General features: G+C 37.4%; 1 long non-coding RNA gene across 1 annotated transcript in view; it reads right to left on the bottom strand.

Moving 5' to 3' along the window:
• LOC110349002 (uncharacterized) overlaps window positions 1-20,136 on the bottom strand; it is a 33,105-nt gene extending 12,969 nt beyond the window's left edge. Inside the window, exons 1-5 of the long non-coding RNA XR_015445850.1 lie at window positions 19,862-20,136; window positions 17,390-17,424; window positions 12,009-12,314; window positions 3,072-3,178; window positions 669-819 (exon numbers count right to left, since the gene is read on the bottom strand). This is a non-coding gene — a long non-coding RNA (uncharacterized LOC110349002). The remainder of the gene's footprint in view (window positions 1-668; window positions 820-3,071; window positions 3,179-12,008; window positions 12,315-17,389; window positions 17,425-19,861) is intronic.
• Between the last annotated feature and the right edge of the window lie 1,450 nt (window positions 20,137-21,586).

Here is a 21,586-nt window from a genome sequence, read left to right as displayed (position 1 = left end):
GCAGCCCAAAGATTTCTCCTTGATGAGTGGATAAACAAAATGGACTATAACATACACTGGAATAGTATGAAACCTTAAAAGCAAACTAAATCCTGTCACCTACTGCAAGGTGGATTTATGTGGAGAACATTATATGTATTAAATGAAATGAGGCAGTCAAAAAGAAAGACAATGCATGATTTTGCTTATATGAGGTACCTAGATTAGTGAAACCCTATAAACTCAGGTGAACAAAAAGTATCAATTAGCTATCAGGGATTGGGGTAAAGGAAAAAGGTGCTGTGCAACATGAAAAAGTCCTGGATATCTATTTTACAAGGTAAACATAGTACTAATGGGCTACATGGTTAAAAACTGACAAGTAGTAAATTTTATGTTATGTATTTTATTACAATAATAAATTGAATGTGCAATGCCAAGAGTGAATTCTAATGTAAACTATGGACTTTGGACGATAATGATTTGTCATTGTGGGTTAACTGATTGTAAAATAATTTGCCGCTTGGATGCTGTATTTGTATATCACAGTGGGAAGACTATCTGCACAGAAGACAGAAGACATACTTTTGTACTCTCTGATCAATTTTTTTGTGAAGTCTAAAAAATAGAACTTTTATTTAAAGTTCTGAATTCTAGACTATGCCAACATTATAAACAACCAACGATACCTTCAGAAAGATTGTGCCGTGGGTGAGGACATCAGTGGATAGCCTCAAAGGCATCATCAGTGTGTAGTAACACAAGCTATAACCTGTGGTCATTTCTTACTGCCTTGTGAAATCACTCCTTTGAGACAGGCATGACTCCTTGTTTCTTCATCTATAACATAAAGGACCACATTAAGTGACCACCAAGGTCTGTCTGACCAACACAAATTTTTAAGGCTTTGCACATAGGTCTCTTACATGATTTTCATTGAATAAAATGTTATAAAATAGATGACTTAAGTTGAGATTTGTATTTGTGATTCATGGTTATGTAATGTTTCCCAGATTTCTCATTTTAAAATGTAACAAAAATGACTGTTTCAATGAATTACCATTCAGCTATATATAACTTAAATTTTCATACAAAAGACTTAAATGCAATTTAAAATTAATAAATTAATAATAAATTTTAAATTACATAGAGCTAAAACACAAGTCTCCACAAGTTTAAAATGATCAAAATTATATAAAGTATATTTCAGATCACAAAGGAATAAAATTAGAAATGAGCAGCTGAAAGAATACTAGAAAATTCAAAAATATGTGGAAATTAAACAACACTCTTCAATAACCAATGTGAACCAATCATAATAGAAATGAAATATCTGAGACCAGAAAATAACTTCTGTGATTCAGCACAGTTTATAGATAAAATGTATGTGATTCTAAAAAAGAAGAAAGATCTCAAATTTGCCTAATTTTACAACTCAAGGAAACAGAAAAGTCCAAACTAAATCTGTTACCAAAAGGAAAAAAATAGTAAGATTAAACCAAAGATTAATGAACAAAAGAATGGAAAAGAGAAAACCTAAATGAAATTGAGTTTGTTTTTTTAATCAACAAAATTGACTGTTTCATCAACAAACAATGTTGGGGAAATTGAATATCTTATGCAAAATAATGAAATTGGAACATTATCATAAACCATACACAAAAGTTTACAAAACAGATTAAAGGACTAAGCATAAAACTCAAAATGTTAAACATGAAGGAAAGAAGGACAATGGTTCATGATATTGGATTTGGCAATGATTTATTTGATATGATACTAAATACACAAGCACCCAAAGCAAAACTAGGTAAACGGTACTACATTAAACTTAAAAACTGTTCATCAGAAGACATAATCAGCTGGGGATTTAGCTCAGTGGTTCCAGCGCCTGCCTCAAAAGTGCAAGGTCCCGAGTTCAATCCCCAGTATCAAAAAAAAAAAAAAGAAGAAGAAGAAGAAGGCATAATCAGCAATGTGAAAAGGCAATTCATGGGATGGGAAAAATTATGTGTAAACATATATCTGATTAGGAATTGATATCCTGGATAAATAAAGAACTCCTAGAATTTAGGAACAAAATATTAAGAATAGTGTTAAAAATTTTTAAATGGAACTACCATATAACCCAGCAATCCCCCTTCTGGGTATATATGCTCAAGAAAATTGAAAATAGTGTATCTTCAGAGATATTTTCCCATTCATGTTTACAGCAGCACTATTCACAATAGCCAAGAAGTAGAAGCAATCCCAACATTCACTGATGGATGAATGGATAAACAGAATGTGGTATATGCACCCAGTGGAATACTATGCATCCCTAAAAATGAAGAAAGTCTTGTTACATGCTACAACCTGCATAGCTCCTAAGGACATTTTGTAAAGTGAAATATATCAGTTATAAATATATAAATATTTTATGATTCCACCACAATGAGGTATCAGAGTACTCAAATTACAAATATAAGGAATAGAATGATGGCTACCAGGGAGCTGAAGGAGAGGGAAAGGAGAGCTGCTGCTCAATGGGTGGTTTCATTTCTGCAAGAAGGTAGTTTTCTGGAGTGTTTCACAACGTGAATATGCTAAACACTACCAAACTGGGCACTTAAGAATCTTAAGACTGAAATGTTTATGACATGTCCTTTTACCACAATAACAAAAATACTTACAATTCAGATTTTTCATTACAGCTAGCCATTTGTTGTCCACCCCTACCCTCGAAGTACATTGATATTCACTACAATTTGGAGAGTGAAACCTGTGAAAATGTTACCAGGGTAAAAGCTACACCCAGCAATGGCCTCATAAACTGTGGAGTCCAATGTGCATCAGAGAATGGTGGATATTCATTGCCTCCATTCTCATCAAGTGTGTGCACAAATTACCAAGCCTAGTTATTCTGTCATTGGAGAATATTCTCTTATAGTGACCAGACAGAGGTGGATTCTGTTCCTATCTCCCTGGCTCTCAGAAGAATTTCTCTCCAAGGTTCTATGTTCTCTCTGATATATATATATATATATTTACTATATAATAAATCTTATCATACTAAATAGCACTTAATATAGTAAATTTTACATCAGATCTCCTACCTGTTCTCCTATTCACAGTCACATAGACTTTGCTGAAACTCTTTCTGTGAAAATCTCTGTTGAAATTTTCAATGAATGTCTGGGTTACTCTCAGGGAATAATGACATCTGTAAAATACCAAGTCTTTCAATCCTTAGCAGAATATGTCTATGCACTTCTTCAAAATATTGATGCACTCAATATTTATAGTTTTCTCCATAAACTCATATGGAAGTCTTATGTATCATTAGTGATATGATTTATAGGTACCTTACACATTTAATTAACATTATAAATAGGATCTTTTTCCACCTCGCTTTCAATTTTACTGTAAATTCTTGCAAGCATATACAACAAATAGAATGGCATAATAAATCACTTTCTCAGATTCAACAATTACTGCTATCTTACTACATTTACAAAAATCTCCCTTTTGACTTTGTTCACTCCTTTAAAAAAAATACTGTGGGAGTGCTGTGTGAAATATAATTTACTTACAAGAAAATATACAGATTTTTGAGAACAAAATATAGGCCATTTCATCCCCCAGAAGATTTCCTCCTACCCTTTTGCTGTTAGACTTGCCTCCACACCATCTACAACAACAAGAAAATTACACTTGTCCCATTTATTCTTTGAAAATTGAAGTCAATCTTCTTCCCCAGGTGTGGTCACAATTTAAGCCTCAATTTAAATTGTGGAAAGGAGCCTGATTAAATCATTTTAATTTGTTCACATGACCACCAAAGACCCCTGGAGTTCTGTTTGCTCCAAGTTCTAACTGGAGGTTTCTGGATAGATATTTGAATTAAGAGCAGAAGAGTCCTTGCCCAGTCTGTCCATGTTAAGCAATCACATCTGTCCCAGAATTTCTCAGCCCTGGCACAATGGACATTCTGTGCTGTGTTGTACACAGTAGGGTGCTTAGCAGCAATATCAACCCACACCCATTAGTTATCAGCAGCACCCACCTCTCCAGTTGTGTTAACTAAAAATGTCTCCAGACATTGTCACATGCCCCATGAGAGACATGAGAGGCATAATCCCCTTTAGTTAAGAATCACTGATGGAGAAAAATATAATTTCAAGAGGATTAAAAATGGTGTAGTTGAAACTAGCAGCAAAATACAGTCTTTCTAGGACCTGGAATTGAGACACCTGGAAAACAACAACATGAAGAGGAAAAAAAAAAGAAGTAAATCTCTGGGAATAAGTAGAGAGCTGACCGGAAAACTAGAAACTATAGAAAAGCTGGAGAAATGGACACAATGCAGGAAAAAATGAAGCAGTCAGGAAAAGAACCTTAGCTCCTGGGAAGGGTGACCTGTCCCCTCTGACACAAGGGAAGCCCAGAGAGGGTCAGCAGCCCCAGGGAGAGACAATGGATCTGGCCAGCAGTGTTAGCCCCAAGAAAAGCCCACTGTTATTGCAAATTGTAAAACTGGTGTGAGCTTTTCTCTGAAATTGAACACTTCCACATGGCAGGCTGGAGTTGGAGAAGAAAGTCAGTGCAGTGCCTGCCATATTTGACAGCATTTAACCAGGAGACATTTGGAGCAGAGGTTGACTGTTTAAGATGAAGGTACAGAGCAACTATACTTCAAGATTTCTGGTGTCACCCTACCATAAAGACTTGGAGTGGGAGAAGGTCACAGCAGAGTCACAGAGAGGGTATAGGCTAGACATAGACCTCCCTGAGAACTTTAAACTCAGGCTGGGAAGGTCACAGAGGTCCTGCCCTCTGAACTGAGAGCCAGGCCAATCCTGTGTGGCTTTTGGAGGGGGGCTGGGTGTTAAAGTCCTAACATTAAGTCCCGTGGTCTTCTTGACCCCGCCCCGCCCCCACTCTGCTGCGTACATCTACCACTGAGCTCAGTGGTCTGTTTGCATTTCCCATCTGCCGATGTGATCAGGGTTGTGCAGGGGCTTGGACAATGGCAACAGCCTACAGTGGATGGACAGAAAGACCTCTGGAGCAGGAAAGACACATCACAAACCCACGGCAGAGAAAGGTGTGACTTGGGACACAGGGAAGGACACAGAAACTGGAAGCAGCCAGTGACTCCAGCCCTAGGTGGACACCAATGACCAACTATGCCCAGCAGGAAGGGTGGGGTGGCATTCAGCATTCACATACAAAACTACAAGTGTGGAAACAAAATAGGTCTTAGACTGATTTACTGTTCCTTCCCCATATCTAGTGGATTCCAATACTGCAGACTCTGTAAAGAACCTACTCATTCAAAAATATGGAGGAATGATTTTTGGACCCATTTCTTTTTCTTTTTTGTTTTTTTCTTCGCTGGTTTTTGGGGATTTTGAAGGATTTTTCCTATTTTCTTCTTTTTAAAAATTTTGTTCTCTGTTTTGTCATTTTTTTCTTTTTCTTTTGTTCATCTAATTCTATTTTCTTTTACTCCATAACAGGATCATTTATCTCACTTTTCTCTCCTCCTTTTCATCTTCCTTTTCTTTATTTAAAAATTTTTTTCACCTCTCCATTTTCAATTTTTATTAGTATTATTCTTAAGCTTTAGTAATGTTTAAATATTTAATTAACTGTGATAATATTGTTTATTTCTTTTCTATTGTTAATGATAGTATAGTTGTTCCACTTAGTAGATATTTGCTGTATGTTAATATTTGGTTTGTCTTTGTGTCTGTATTATAATTGTGCATCTCCTGTGGTTAATGGTGGTACAGTGGTAGTTTTTATTGGTTACTATGATATGCCAATATCTAGTTTGTTTTTGACTCTATTTTTGGTGACTTTGGTTGCTATTGCAAGGGTGGCATAGTTATTGTTACTGATTTTCTTTCTACTGCCAATGTCTGGTTTGTCTTTGTGTTATTAATACTACAGTTCGTTTCTGGAGAACTGGGTGCTGGGCCTACACTGTATCCTCTCCTCCCACATTGATGAAGGGAGGTGGGTCTTAGGACAGAGGCAAAAGCATATAGTTAGCCATGCCAAGAGTGCATCACTGAAAAGCAGACACTAACTAAAGACATCTCCATCGTGGCAACAGTCTTTCCACTGTAATCAACCCATAAAGTTCACCATAAATTAACAAACAATAAAAACATTAAAAAACAATTTATTGGAGTACAGATTCTCAAAGTAATTACAATTATCTTCTGAATTTCAGTGATGTTTGTTGTGATTTTGCCTTTTTCATTTCTAGTTGTATTGATTTGGGTATTTTCTTTCCTTTTTAGTAAAATTAGATAAGAGTTTGTTTATTCTTTCAAAAACACAGTTCTTCGATTCATTGATTCTTTAAAGATCAGAGCAGAAATTAATGACGTTAAGACTAAAAAGGCCAATTGCTTCAATAAACATAGACATAAAAGCTCTCAACAAAACATAAATTACATGATCATCTTAATAGATAAGTAAAAAGTTTTTGATAAAATTCAACATCTATTCATGAAAAGGACCCTGAAAAAAAAAGTATAGAAGAACCTTATCTGAAATGCATCAAAGTCATATATGACACACCTACTGCCAACATTGTATTAAATGGGGAAAAGTTGAAAGCTTTCTCCCTAAAGGCAGGAACAAGATAAGAATGTATACTATCACCCCTCCTGTTCAACATAGTCCTTAAAACACTAATCAGAGCAATCAGGCAAGAGAAATAAATAAAAGAGGCACTTATAGGAAAGAAAGAAGTCAAATTATTATTGTTTGCAGATGACATGATCCTTTACATAGAAAATCTAAAATATTCCCCCAAAAGATACCTAGAATTAATAACCAAATTCAGCAAGGTAGCAGGATACAAAATCAACCCGTAAAAATCAATGGTATCCTTGTACACCAATAATGAACTCACTGAGAAAGAAATTAGGAAAACAATACCATTCACAATAGCATCAAGAAAAATTGAATACTTAGGAATTAACCTGATCAAGGAAGATCTCTACAGTGAAGCTTAAAGACTCTGAAAAGGAAATGGAAGAGGACATCAGAAAATGGAAAGATATCCCTTGTTCCTATATAGGTAGAACCAATATTGTCAAAACAGTCATACTTCCATAACATATATAGATTTAATGTGATCCCAACCAACAAACCAACAGAACTCCTCACAGAACTAAAGACAATTATAGAATTCACATAGAACCAGAAGAGCCTGAAGATAGCAAAAGCAATCATGGGCAACAACAGCAAAGCAGGAGGCATTATAATCTCATTATATGACAGCCAGGCATCCTAGTGCACACCTGTAATCCCAGAACTCAGGAGGCTAAGGCAGGAAGATTTAGGTGAGTTCAAGGCCAGCCTGGGCTAAATAGTGAATTCAAGGCCAGCCTAAGCTACATAGTGAGACCCTGTCTCAAAAAAAAAAGATTCAAATTATGTGACAATGCTACAGTGATAAAAACAACATCGTGTTAGTACAAAAACAGACATGAGGAATAAGAGAACAGAAGATGTAAATACAACCCTCAGCACATTTAGCCATCTCATCTTTGAAAAATGGGCCCAAAACATACGCTGGAGGAAATATAGGCTTTTTAACAAATACTGTCAGAAAAAGTGGCTATCCACATGCAAAGGATTGAATCTAGACCCATATCTCTCACATTATACTAAAATAAAATTACAATGGATCAAAGATCTAGATATTAAAACAGAAACACTTCCCTGCTGCAGGATAAAATAGATAAAACTCTTGAAGACATAGTTGTAGGCAAGAACTTTCTGAACAGAACCCCAATGCCACAAGAAATAACATCCAGAGTCAACAAATGGGATCATATCAAATTAAAAATCTTCTCCACAGCAAAAGAAACAACCAAGAGAGTGAATAGACAGCCTAGAGACTGGGAAAAAAATTTTGCCAGCTACATCTCAGATAGAGAATTAATATATATATAATATATAAAGGACTCAAAGAACTAGACTTCCTAAAATAAAAGATTGAATAAAAAAATGGGCAGTTGAAAGGAATAGACACTTCTCAGAAGTACAAATGATCAATAAATACACGAAAAAATGTTCAATATTACTGGCCATTTGAGAAATGCTGATTAAAACAACACTGAGATTCCATTTTACTCCAGAAAGTAAAGCTATCATCATGAAATCAAATAACAAATTCTGAAGGGGCTTCAGGGTGAAAGGAACCCTTGTATGTTGTTGATGGGAAAGCAAACTAGAATAAACACCATGGAAATCAGTATGGAGATTCCTCAAAGATCTAAAACTACAAATTCCATTCAACCCAGCTATTGCACTTCTAGATATTTTTCCAAAAGAGTTCAAGACATCACATTATAGTGATGCATAGATACCCACGTTTATAGCAGCACAATTCATATTAGCTAAATCTTAGAAGTGGCCTATATGTCCATCAGCAGAAAAATGGATAAAGAAAATATGGTATTTACATACAATGAAGTACTATTCTTCTATAAAGAAGGATAAATTTGAGTTATTTGTAGGAAAATGGATGCACATTGAGACCATAATGTTAAGTACAATAAATCAAATGCACAAGCTTAAATATAGCATGGTTTCTCTTATATGAGAAACCCAAAGTATAAATAAATTACAGAGCAAAATATACAATAAATAATAGGAAACAGGACAGATCTTTTGCAAATGGGAAGGGGGGTCAAGAGAGAGGAGGAGGGATCAGAGAGGGGAGGAAAAGGAGAATAAAAAGAATTAAGATATATTATATACATGTATCCACTCCCCACAATGAATGTTATCATTATATACTGCAAATATGTACTAGTAAAAATTAAAAATAAAATATATAGCCTTAAATGGAAAAAAATCACTGTCTGATGGAGAGTAATGTCAAAGACAGGAGGCTTCTGGAAGATCCAGGAAATTTAGTATGGAATAGACATCAATACATTCCCACTGTACTTGAAACAAGGTGCATATGTAACTGCCATTGGCATTGTGCCAGTAGTCAGTGACGGAGGTTCCCTTTGCTGTATCTAGTTTTCTTCACTGGAAAAATAATAGACCCACATTTTTCAAGGAATGGCCCATTCATATAAATAATTTAAAAAGGGGTGCTACAATGGCTTTATCCAATTAGCTAATATGAAAAAGTGGTACAATAAATCAGAAGTGGATTTTATTTTTATATTGATTTCTGGAAACCTCAAAGATCATTGAGATAATGGATCCTCCTTAGCAATCAAAAGCAGTTTATTTAGGCCTAAGCTTTGCAATGAAGAGCATCACCAAGAAGTTTATAAAGCTGTCTTTTCAAGCCTAAGTACATTTCCCATACTTTGCTTATATATTAAATTTTTAAACATCACAGCACCTTTGCTTACAGCTGCAGAGACCAAATGATGAAGTTCTGATACAACAAAGTAAAGGTGATAAGTGTGTAAAATATTAGCATCTACGTGGCTCAGAGTACACGTCAGTTTTCACAGGTTTGGCACTAGAGTACCATGCTGAGCTTAGAAAGAAGTCTTCTAGTTTGTATTGTTCCAGAACATTTTCAATTCCTTGTTCACTTTTGGTTTTGCTTCTGGACCAAACAACTCTATGGCATTGCATCTCCTGCTAGAATGATATACTAATCACATTTTCACCCTCTCCTTTCTTCTGTACACCCATTCCAAGTCATTTCTGTCATTAAAATTTTAGTTTTTCAGTTCCATTTTATTGCAAATGTAAAAGAGTTGAATTTCTAGACAACTCAAGTCTTTCCTCAACCTCCCAGTGAGGACAGCCTGGTAAATGGGACATTGGCAGCTAATTGTGCAGCAATTATAGTAAATAGTGGTTAACATTTCTGAGGGCTTAAGATATATTAGGCTCTGTTCAAGGTCCTTTACATGTATTATACTTCACTACAATTTTATCCTTGTTTTATAGATAAGTGGAACCAGAAACGCAAAGCAATGTATTCAGTCACACAGTCAATAAGTAATGGAACCATCTTGTGAACCCAAGTGCCTCACTCTAGGGTCCTGCCTTTACCTACTGTGCTACACTGCACACTGAAATAATTCCCACTGAACTGTATAGAGTTTATCTGGAGCCCCACAAGGTGTCATGAATGCTCAGATGTGTGTTTCACAAAGCTGACTCTGCCTGCATTGCATGACTGGAGGCAGAGAGACCAGTCCAGAAGTCTGCTGGTGACGTGACAGGTGAGGTGGCCTGCACTAAGACAGTGCCCCGGGGGAAGGGAGGAAAAGATGAAATAAAGGAGGACTGTGGAGATAGATGTGTTGTGGGTACTGATGAAGGGAATTGAGAATGATGCTCAGATATCAATTTGCTGATGCAGCCTCTGGCCCAGGGAACACAAAAAAGTACAAGAGTGATAGGGATTGATGAATTCAATGTGAGAAGTGTTGGAATCACCAAATATTTTCCTACAGACAGGTTTCTGCCACAAAAGATACTTCTAGGGCTAATGGATCTAAGTAAACTTTTTATTTTTGAGGATCCATTATCTCACCATTAAATAGTATAGTACTCACCTAAGTGAAGGCTAACAGGCATGCAGCATGGTAGTACAGGTATACAGGGCTCCATGACAATAAGCTGCCAATCTGAAAACAAAACTGGGAGCTTATGGAGCACTTACAGCCAAGTCCCAGAAAAGCATGGGCTAAGGGATCAAAACCAATGACTGCTATGCCACCCATCCCTCACATTCTGGGCCTCCAGAAGATCTGGGCACCAAGCTTAGTGAAGACAAAACTCTCTCAAGTAAACTTGATAAAAACAGATAGTGAAGCCACAGTCTCATAAGGGGGTCAGAAGGATAGGAGAAGTGAGGAAGAAGAAAATGGAGATAATTTTTGATATATGGAGTTTTTGCAGTCATAAAGGGGATTTCCACAGAAAGAGCACACAGATCCTAAGGCATGCTGAGATATCAGCTAATGCCCCGTCACCTTATTTATCTGGTGTCCAGAGAGACTCACACTGCCAGAAGACGTATATTAGATGTTAACTCCTTTCAGTAATAGCTGCCTTCCACTGAACAAAACTTTAGACATTAAGGAAGGAAGGGAGAGAGGGAGAAGTTGTGCAGTTTTAGCACAAAGAAAATATCAGTTATCCAACATCTATGAAATTTGCATAAATGATACCTAGAGCATAGTCTAGTGCTTATTAAAACAACATTTATTGAATTATTAAGCTTTATGCTAAGTGATTTCCATCCATTAACCCATTTCATTTTCACAATAAGGTAGGTAATGTAGTGCACCCCAAGTAAGGAAACTGAAGGTTAGAGAGATCAGGCAATTTACCCAATAGCGTACAGCTAATCAGAGACAAAGTCAAGATTAGAACCCAGGTCTGTCTAGGTTCTAGAGAGAGATCGAGCTCTTTGTTTGTCGGTTGGTTGGTTGGTTGGTTGGTACTGGGGATCAAACTTGGGATCTTGCGCTTGTGAGGCAGGTGGCAGAACAACTGAGATAAATCTCTGGCCCCAGAGATTGAGCTCTTAAGCACAGTACTGTTAACATGATTTTGTAGCTCATGAGAGATGTGACATAATTCTGAGACTGTCCTTGTCACCAGTCCTGGGAAATCCATGCAGAATTGCTTTATGCTAAGTGGAGAAGAAGCTATTTTCTGCTATAAGAATAAGCCTCCTTTCTTCTCCTAGGAGTGCACGGATCTTCCAGAGAAAATTAGGCTCATTATATTGATCATACCCCTACTACCTTACAATTTGAGAATACAGTTAGGAATGGAGATATTTCACGATGACTATAGCAAAGCAGTCAGGCCTCCTCTCATTGAACTCTTTTTTAAAAGATTTATGCAAGAGAAAAATGTAGACCATTAGAGAAAGAATTTGAGAAGACTCTGAAAGTAGTGGGCTTTTACAAAGCTAGTCTAGACATTTTCTTTTTATCCATGGATTCCAGCATATATTGGAACAAAATCTTAATACACGTAATAAGCTTCACTTAGACTTAAATGAAACTTATGAAACTTACCTAATTCAATTCAATTTTGACAAAGAAAATTGAATTCTCTGGTTGTTGGATTGATCAGGTTACTGGAAGCCAGTGAAAAGTACTCTAAAGAAAAACTGTATGAAAAACTTGTGGCAGCTTTGCTCCTGTGACTATCTTGATATACAGTCCTTTTCACTTCTATTAACATTTACTTGGCAGCAAAGGGATGAGAGTTCCAGGCTTCCTTCACACAATGATGATGGCATTTCCCTCTGTCTTCAGAACAAGTAACAGTAGAACCATACTCCATGTGCTAATCAGCTTTCTATCACTGCAAGAATTTACCTGAGATAAATAAATGTATAAAGAGAAAATGTTGGCTCATAGTTTTAGAGGTTTAAGTCCATGTTCTGTTGGCCCTGTTGCTTTGGCCCATAAGGAGACAGCACACAATGGGAGGGAGCATGTGTTGGAGCAGAACCATTCACTTCATGGCCAGGAGAGAGAGAGAGAGAGAGAGAGAGAGAGAGAGAGAGAGAGAGAGAGAGAGAGAGAGGAGGAGGAGGAGGAGGAAGCCTTTATTTATTTTTTTCCTTAAATTCTTTTATTGGTACATTTTAGGTATACAATATGTTTACATTTATCATTGGGTGCTTGTACCTGTACATGATGTATCTTGGTTCTTATTTTTTTCCCATTACCTGTGCACCCTTCACCCCCTCCACCCTTCCCTATTTACATAGATTTCATTTCCATTTTCTTTCTATTCTCATAATTTTTCCTTTCCCTTCTTTCCTTTCCCCTTCCCCTCCTACCACCCCCTACCCCTTTGGACCTTTTCTTCCTATTTCAAATTATCAATTATTCATTTTAATCATTTTAATCCCTATTTACACGTTCAGTTTCTCACACTAGAGAAACTATTCCCAAGTTGGCCTCTGTGAGACATTTGTGATCCAAACTATATTATCTTGTAAAATATAAATGCATGCACCTGTCTGTATGTCTGTATATCACGCAAATTTGCCAGTGTGATTTTGGATAGTCTAGTCCTCCCTACTTTCAGTCTTAAACTTTTCTTACTTTTATCAAATGATAGACTATATATCCGTATTAATTTTCTATTGCTGCTCTAAGAAATTACCACAAGTATTGTGGCTTAAAAAACACTAATTTATTATTTTGCATTTCTGGAGATGTAGCTCAGTGGTAGAAACCTGCTTAACATGTGCAAGGCCTTGAGTTTGATCTTCAGCACTACAAAATGTAAAATAAAATAGAATCGCCTTCCTGTGTTTCCACTATGTCTGTGCTTCTATTTCCCATCCTTTTTATTTTGTTATGTTATTTATGAGCCTGATTTATAAATATATTGAAACATCAAGGATTTTCTTGGTTTGTTATGATTTAAATTGCTTTCCAGCACCATATAATAAATATATATGCATAAATATATATATTTACAGCAGCTTATAAATATTTAAAACGATCGTAATAATGGCTCCATTGACTCACAATAAATTCTGTGCTTTGTGTAGGGATGATTGCCAAATTGATAATCCAGAAAAGTGGAAAACCCCGTCAAACTTCATGACCTGTTGGTCCCAAAAGAATATCTTTCTAATTACTGGAAAAGCTTGAGCATTTAAGTTTAGCTGTCTTAGAAGCTGATGTTCACAGATAAACATCCTGAAATTTACCTCTTTAGAAAGATAAGTAGATGAAATATTTTCTGCTGAAGAATTTGTTCATTGGACTGTGGCTTAAAAGTCAAATAATTTTGAGGAATTCTTAGGCAGTGCATTAAAAAAAGAAATCACAAAATCACGAAGGGCCTACCGTGAATGAGAATAGAGAATTCCAGGCATGATGGAGAGTAGAGTGTGTGAGAGAGCACCACAGATGAGCCACTGGAGCCTCAGCAAAGAGCCTTGAGTGCCACTGAGGGGTTTAGACTTGATGAGTAAGGTCAACAGCCCTCAAAGGGTGACCCTTGAACCATCAACAACACCCAAGAGTTCATAAGAAATAGAATTTCTCTAGACATAGCTCGAGCATACGGCATCAGAAACTCCAGGGCTGGGGTGCAGAAATCTGTGTTTTAACATGACCCTAATGTACCCTGAGTTTGAGAATCTCTGCTGTACAAGATATTTTTAAGTATTGGAATAATATGATCAGATCCGAATGTGCTGGTGGGACAAAACAAATCAGAAGGAAAGAAACTGAAGACAGGGAGGCCTAAACAGAGTAATGAAAGTATGGATGGATTAGAGAGTTTTGTGTTTTATCAAATCTAGGCTGTCATCGTTTATAAGTCACACCATTATTCAGCATTAGGAAGAAAAATTCTGCCAATTAAATAATAACACCCTGATTTTTAACACTTGGCATTTTCATTTTACATTTATTGGAAAGAATCTTTTAAACATATATGGACAGGTTTTTATCATGCTTTATATATTTTTATGTATAAAAGAGAACATATAAGCAAAATAATTTGCTTATTTGGTTAAGATATTCCTAACCCTTTTCCCCTTTCAAGATCTGACTCTTCTAAAGCACTTTCCACTCAAAAGCCATCTAGAAGGTGAATTATGCCTCCTTTCATTTTGTTTCTGGGATATTTTCCCAAGTGCCTGGGGCCCATTCTGCAAGTTTTCAGACCCGTGAACAGATTAAAATATCCATCTCATGACTGCTATCTGGCTGGCATAAAGTGTGAGTTCCTTCCTGATTCTGGAGAGGATAATGTGGGCAGTTAAAACTGATGACATTCCAATGAGAGCTAACCCTGATCAAGGAAAGTGACAGGAGTAACAGGAAAAAGGAGACAGGGCTCAACATTTCAGAGGTGAATTCTAAAGGTTGTATGACAAGAGATATTGAGAAAGGGGAGCAGCAGATGACTCTGGCATTTCTAATCAAGTGACTACATGAATGGTAATGCCTTTAATCAAGATAAGAGGTTCAAGAGAAGGAGTAGATTTGAAGAACAGAAAAGGAGAAGTGAGTGAGGGTAAAATGGGTTTAGTTTTAGACTTTTTGAATTGGAAGTACCTAAGGGATGACCAAGCAAAGATATCCAGGATGCAGCTCAAGGCAATGGAAAGGGTCATGGTTAAAGAGAAATATTTTCTAATTAATGACATTTAAATGATAGTTGAAACCAAGAATCATTGATTTTCCAAACAGAATATATGCAAAAGTTGAAGGCTTTTGAAGAAAGTTGATGATAAAATCAAAAGAAAAGAAGCAAATAGAGGTAAGAAGGAAGGAGCAGTCAGAGGGAAAAACATGTTATGTTTACGTACCTTGTGAGTGCCTCAAAAACAAAAAATGTCTTTTGCATACTCTGAACCTCAAAGAAGATATTTAGCCTAGTAATGTTTGTTGAACTAACATGAAAACAGTAGCCCTAGACCAAGAAAACCTTAACATTTTGAGAAGGGAAGTATCTAATAATACCAAATATTGACGCTCAAAAATAGAACCAAATGATTGAGGGGCCACTGAATTTAGTAAATCCTATTTACATTGTACTCATTTTACAGATAAAGGAAAACCCAGAGACATGCATGGACATGTCCAGGTCCAACAAATGAGCCACAGGCAAGAATCTGGACTCTTGACTCTTATCCTCGGTTGAGCATCTCCTGTGGGAAGAGTGTTACACCCAATGCTGCTAAACCTCTGATCCAGGAAAACTCAGACAGGCTCCTACTGAACACATCCATCCATAAAGATGAACTCCACTAGCAGTGCATCGCCTCTGGGCAAGGGAGGCCAACAGAGAACAGAGCAAGGTGTGTGGCCATAGCTGGGATTCCAGGTCTTGCTCTGACACCTGGATACTGCTGGTGGAGTTCTCCCATGAAAAACAGGATTTGAGTGACTTGAATCTCTACGTCATATCTTGAGACAGAATTTTCTCTGCCTCTCATTAATATATAACAAGACAGGAAGACACAAGAGAAGGTGGAAGAAAAACAGAGCAGCCATCACTCTGTATGATGGGGTCGTTTACCAGGATGCTCACACAAGATTCTACACATAGATGAGCAAAGTTTGAATTTGGTGAGCTTGAAAAAAGGTACCAACATAATTCCCTTTGGTGACAAGTAATATTACTGTTCATTAAGTTTATGGCATTCTGAGAGAATGGTGATTTCTTAAGAACAGTGATTTTCTGATGTCAGAGCTTACCAGAATCAGTGAGAGGATCTCTCCTTCATAGATACTGGGGTAGTCTAAAGTGGGCTATGCCCTTAAAGTCCAAAACTAGAGTTCTGTTCCAAGGGAAATGGTGAACATAATATTTCCCACATTTCAAAAGTCAAAACATTTAAAGATTAGGCTCCACAACTCAGTCCCTTCTTTGTAATTCTTGCAGGCCCAGAGGGTCAGCAAGATGAGACATGTGTGGCCACAACCCCTGTGGCTTCAATGTTTTTATTAATAGAGACATGTACAGCTGTGCAGAGGTTTCCAGAAGCCCCCATCTAGCAAAGATGACTAATGGGGCTTTCCCACGGACATCCTAGCAAAGTTATCGGAAGTATATTCATTTGGATCACAACCCTAACAGTGCAGTTCCTCCTGAGACATTACCCTGACAAACAACTTATCTTCCTTTTACAACCCACAATATGCCACATGTGACATCTTACTCTTCACAGTGTTGGGCACAGAAATGCATATGACCTGAACTTCTGAACCCAACCTTTTCCAACAAATGTCAACCTTTCTATAAACTAGTAAGGGTGCAACATTTCTTTCATTATACAAGTTGTAATTTTCACTTCTTTATATCCCATAGCCAAAAAGTAAAATTAAATAGCAGATAGGCTCTACTTAGAATTTGTAATCAAAGAAGCTCCAGGTGGGCCCAGAAGCAGATGCAAACTCATGCAGATATTGTTGGCTGGTTGCTGAAAAGTCATTAAAGTCTTTCTTATGAAGCAGTGGGAAAGAATTGAGTTATGGGTGATGTACACTGCTGGGCTCTATCTAGTCACAGCCTGCAAAAAAAGTTGAGTTCAGAAATACAGAATAATACTTATTCAGAGCCCACTCTTACAAAGATGGACAAGATTTTAAATGAGAGATAAAACCTACATTACCATTGACACCATCCTAATTCATTAATAATTGCTAATCTTTTCAGCTTGGGAAGAGGTGAACTAACAACCTTAATAAGAACATGGACTTAGTGGGAACATGGACTGTCTTATTAAGTGACATTGAGAAAGTCATATAACCTTTCTTAGCTTCAGTTTATTCATAAATAAAATAATATTAAACTAAGGGAAGAAAAAAGAATTAAAAGATTTGTTATATATATGTACCAACTCCCCATGAGGAATGTAATTATTAAGTATTGCAAACATGTACCAATTTTTAAAAATTGAACCACTTACTCTCTAAGATCCCTTCTGTCTCTGAAGTTCTATTTCTGTAACAGAGGAGAAAATCAGCTGTTGACAAGTTTCACAGGAATATGAAGCATGGTAAAATATGTCTTATAATAGCAAAATAATTAATTTTTCAGCAAGGACAGGAACTCAAATAAATATGACTCTGGAAGTAGCAGGTGCAGGAATTGAAGAGTTGTAAAAATACAGAAGGTACTAACCATGACCCAGGAACACCATATCCCAGTGGAGAAATCTATCTTTTCCAGCATGCCAAACTATATTTTCTGAACAGTGTCTTACAGAATAGTAATTCTACTGAGTATTAAAATGTTTGAGACCTGAACAAAGTTAAATAAGTTCTTTTACCACAGGAGATCTCTGAACCTTCCCTGAACTGTCCAATATAACTTTCTGTAATGGAAATGTTCTACATATGTACTTCCCAATGTGGCAGACACAAGCCACCTGTGGCTATTAAGCTCATGAAATGTAGCTAGTATGACTAAAGAGCTGAACTTTTTACTTTATTAATTAATTCTAAAGTAACTAGATGGAGTTAACATTTATAAGGCTAACTCTGAGGGGCAGATAACACATGCAACATTTCCCAAACTTATTGGGCCAAGAATTCTGGTTTCAAAGGACTGGAATTCTTTGTACAACCATTTGGGAAGGACTAGGCTATGAGATATTTCCTAGGAGTCAAAGCCCCAGGAGATCACTCTAGCCTGGACATCCTTATTTTTAGTCTAGTTGATCTATCTATTTGTGACAGTGGGGTGTTGAGGTCCCCCACTACAATTGTATTGGTGCATATATGACTTTTCATGTCTGTTAGTATTTGTTTTATATAGTTGGGTGCACTAGTGTTTGGTGCATAGATATTTATGATTGTCATCTCTTCCTTTTGGACTCTTCCCTTTACAAGGATGTAGTGTTCTTCTTTGTCTCTCTTAATCAGTGTTGGTTTGAAATCTACTTGGTCTGCAAAGAGGATAGCTACTCCTGCTTTTTTTCGGGTTCCTGTCACAAAGGTTTTCCACCCTTTAACTTTCAGTCTATGAGTTTCCTTTTGAATTAAGTGTGTTTCTTGTATGCAGCATATTGTTGGATTTTGCTTCTTGACCCATTCTGCTAGTCTATTTCTTTTGATTGGTGAATTGAGACCATTGACATTGATGGTTATAACTGAAACCTATTGACTTGTCATTGCCACTTTTTGTTGGGTTCTCCCCCTTTACATTTAATTTCTTGTCATGCCAGATGGGTTCATTCTGCTTTACTTCCTGGGGTTGTGATCCTCAATGTCTGTTCCTAGGATATTGTGTAAAATTCTTTGGAGTGCTGGTTTGGTATTCACGAAGTTCCTAAGGTGCTCTTTGTCATGAAAGTATCTTATTTCTCCATCCATTTTGAAAAATAGTTTTGCAGGGTACATCAATCTGGGCTGGAGGCTGTTTTCCTTTAGGGCTTGGAATATGTCACTCCAAGCTCTTCTTGCCTTGATGGTTTGTGTTGAGAAGTCTGCTGTGATCCTGATGGGCTTTCCTTTGTATGCGATTTGTTTCTTTTCTCTAACTGCTTGGAGAACTTTGTTCTTCTGTTGTGTTTCTGGAACCTTAACAATTATATGCCTATGTGTAGATTTTTTTTGATCAAGGCTATTTGGAGTCCTATATGCCTCATTTATCTTATGTCAAGCTCTTTTCCCCTGCTTGGGAAGTTCTCTGCCATTATTTCTGTGAAGAGATTTTTTATGTCATCTCCACTCTCTTCTGTTTCTTCATTGAGCCCAATCAGTCTTATGTTATTCTTCTTTGCATCATCTAGCAGCTGCTGGATTGATTTCTCATGTTCCCTTATAATTTTGAAGCAATTTTTCTTTTCCTGGTCACTAATTGCAATCTTTTCTTCTATATCTGAAATTCTGTCCTTACATTGACTCATTCTGCTGTGTAGACTTTCAATGGAGTTTTCATGTCCTGGAAATCTATTTGCATCTGTTTTATGGATTCCATTTGTTTCCTATGTTGGGATTCCATCATGTTCTTCAGTTCCTCTCTAGATTTATTAATCATGTCTTGCACTAGGGGCACAATTTCTCCTGTTATCTGAGAAATTATTTCTGCTTTCATTTTTTCCAGACCCCTTTTTGTTGCCAGTTCAGTGGGTCCAGGTGCTTGAGTATCAGAGTGTTCCATCTCATTTCCCTTTGGGGTTGCTGTAGGTGATCTAGAAGTCTGGTTTTGAGACTTATTTACATGTTTTCTCATTTCGACTGGGGCAGGGTGCTGTTAGCGCCTGCGTGGATTACCTCCTCTGAGCTGGGAGAGGTGGGACAGGGGCCAGGAGCATCGGTAGGGATGGTGGCCCAAAAGCCCTGTCCTGTGGGCTGGGAGCAGCAGGAGGGATGGTGGCCAAGAAGCCCCTTCCTCTGGACCAGGACCAGTGGGATGGTGGCTCAGAAGCCCCTACCTCTGGGCCAGGAGCAGCAGGACTCAGTACTGTGGTCTGGTGGTCTGGTGTCCTCTGCGTCTTTCTAGTGTGGAACTAGGTGGCTGCCTGTCTGCAGCAGGGTGATTCGGTGTCTTCCACACGACTCAGGACCTCGGTAGGGCGTTCACAGACCTGCCTGTCTGCAGCGGGCTGATTAGGCATGTTCCACGCAACTCGGGACCTCCGTAGGGTGTGGGCAGACCTCGGTTTTCTTCTTTCTTTGCTGGGCTCCCTGGCAGTTGTTTTCTTCTTCTTTTTTTCTTGTTTAAAGAAGCATGAGAAGGATTTATTAGAGGTAGACACAGGATGCATGGAGTGCAAGTGCTCAAATAAATGAGGCACTAGCCTGGACATCCTAACTAGTTGTCCTACCCATCAGTCACCACACACTGACAGAGGCCAAGATGTCCCTTGTTCTTTACATGTGATACTCTCACCTCACAATTTAATTATAGCAAATTTCCCAAGTTCCTATCAATTGCCTTTGCCTCCCTGTGCAGATCTGGTCACAAGATTTAACCAATGTTAAGTAAATGGCTGTTCCTTTCCACCAACATAAATCTACTGCTTCTGGGCTTTACAGTTGACCAGGCACACTTGGATACACTGGGACACTCAATAACTCAATGAGATAAGTGACATTCTATCTTATAGGTGAAAAAAAATGGAACTTAGATGGCTGAAGTGACCTGGTTGCTCAAGGCCCCACACTTAGTTAATGGGACTTGGCCTCAATCTTTAAATCCTGTCTTACCAACATTCTAACAAAGTTATTTAAATTAATTATTTCCTTAAAATATCCAGGGCCCATAAAAATATTGAATTAATATATTCTCAAAACACCAAAATTTTTTACATAAAAAAGCAATTTGTTTTACAAGTTTGCTCACACATAGCTTTAGAGGTATGATAAATACAAGAAATGTTTAATGATATCAAAAAAACCCAATGTGATTATTCACAAACATGTATAATTTCTATTATCTGGAGAAACCTCAACTGAATCTGGAGTAATTATGTGCCTCGTGAGTGAAAAATCCACATTGGTGTGTAAATTATCAGTTAACAAATTTCATTTCCCCAATTATTTCTCTTTTCCTGGATATGCAGTCAATTTGGTGCTTCTCATTATCATTTACTCAGACCACAGCAGCACAAACAACTACATATTTTTGCATCTCAGGCTTGGCTCCTTGAGTGGTAGCATGTGGGCCAAAGTCCTAGAATCAATGTGTTGTCACATCAGAAATGAGTGCCTTTGACTTTTACCTAGACAACTGCAGAAATCAAGGACTTTTTCACCAGAACATTGTTTCTTCATTTAACCTTGTAGGACACTGACTGGAATCTGTAGCTATCACCCAGAGTTCCAAGCCCAAGCATTGCCAAAAGAAGACGGTGCAGGGCCCAGAACAGCATGCCATTGAGGCAACACTACTTAGGCATAGCTGGCTATTGGCAGAGTTTATTTTACTCAGGCACTTTAGATTAAAATATAATCAATTTCAGTCAATTACATAGTAGTCATTATTTTATGTGTTGTTATGGCTTGTAACTAAATGTCTCTCCAAAGCCTCATGAGCTCATAGGTGGGTTTTTGGGAGGTGGCTGGATCATGAGTGTGTGATACTAGATCAGCCTACTGATTGGTTTAGAATGGTTCTGGGTGTGGTGAATAGATTTACTGAAAACAGAAGCCCCACC

The sequence above is a fragment of the Heterocephalus glaber genome, unplaced genomic scaffold, assembly GCF_053883595.1.
Source record: "Heterocephalus glaber isolate CG9 unplaced genomic scaffold, H.glaber_assembly_v1.0 deba00001666, whole genome shotgun sequence".
NCBI classification, from domain to species: domain Eukaryota; kingdom Metazoa; phylum Chordata; class Mammalia; order Rodentia; family Bathyergidae; genus Heterocephalus; species Heterocephalus glaber.
The sequence above is the reverse complement of the archived record's forward strand: the minus strand, read 5'-3'. Positions and strand labels throughout refer to the sequence as shown.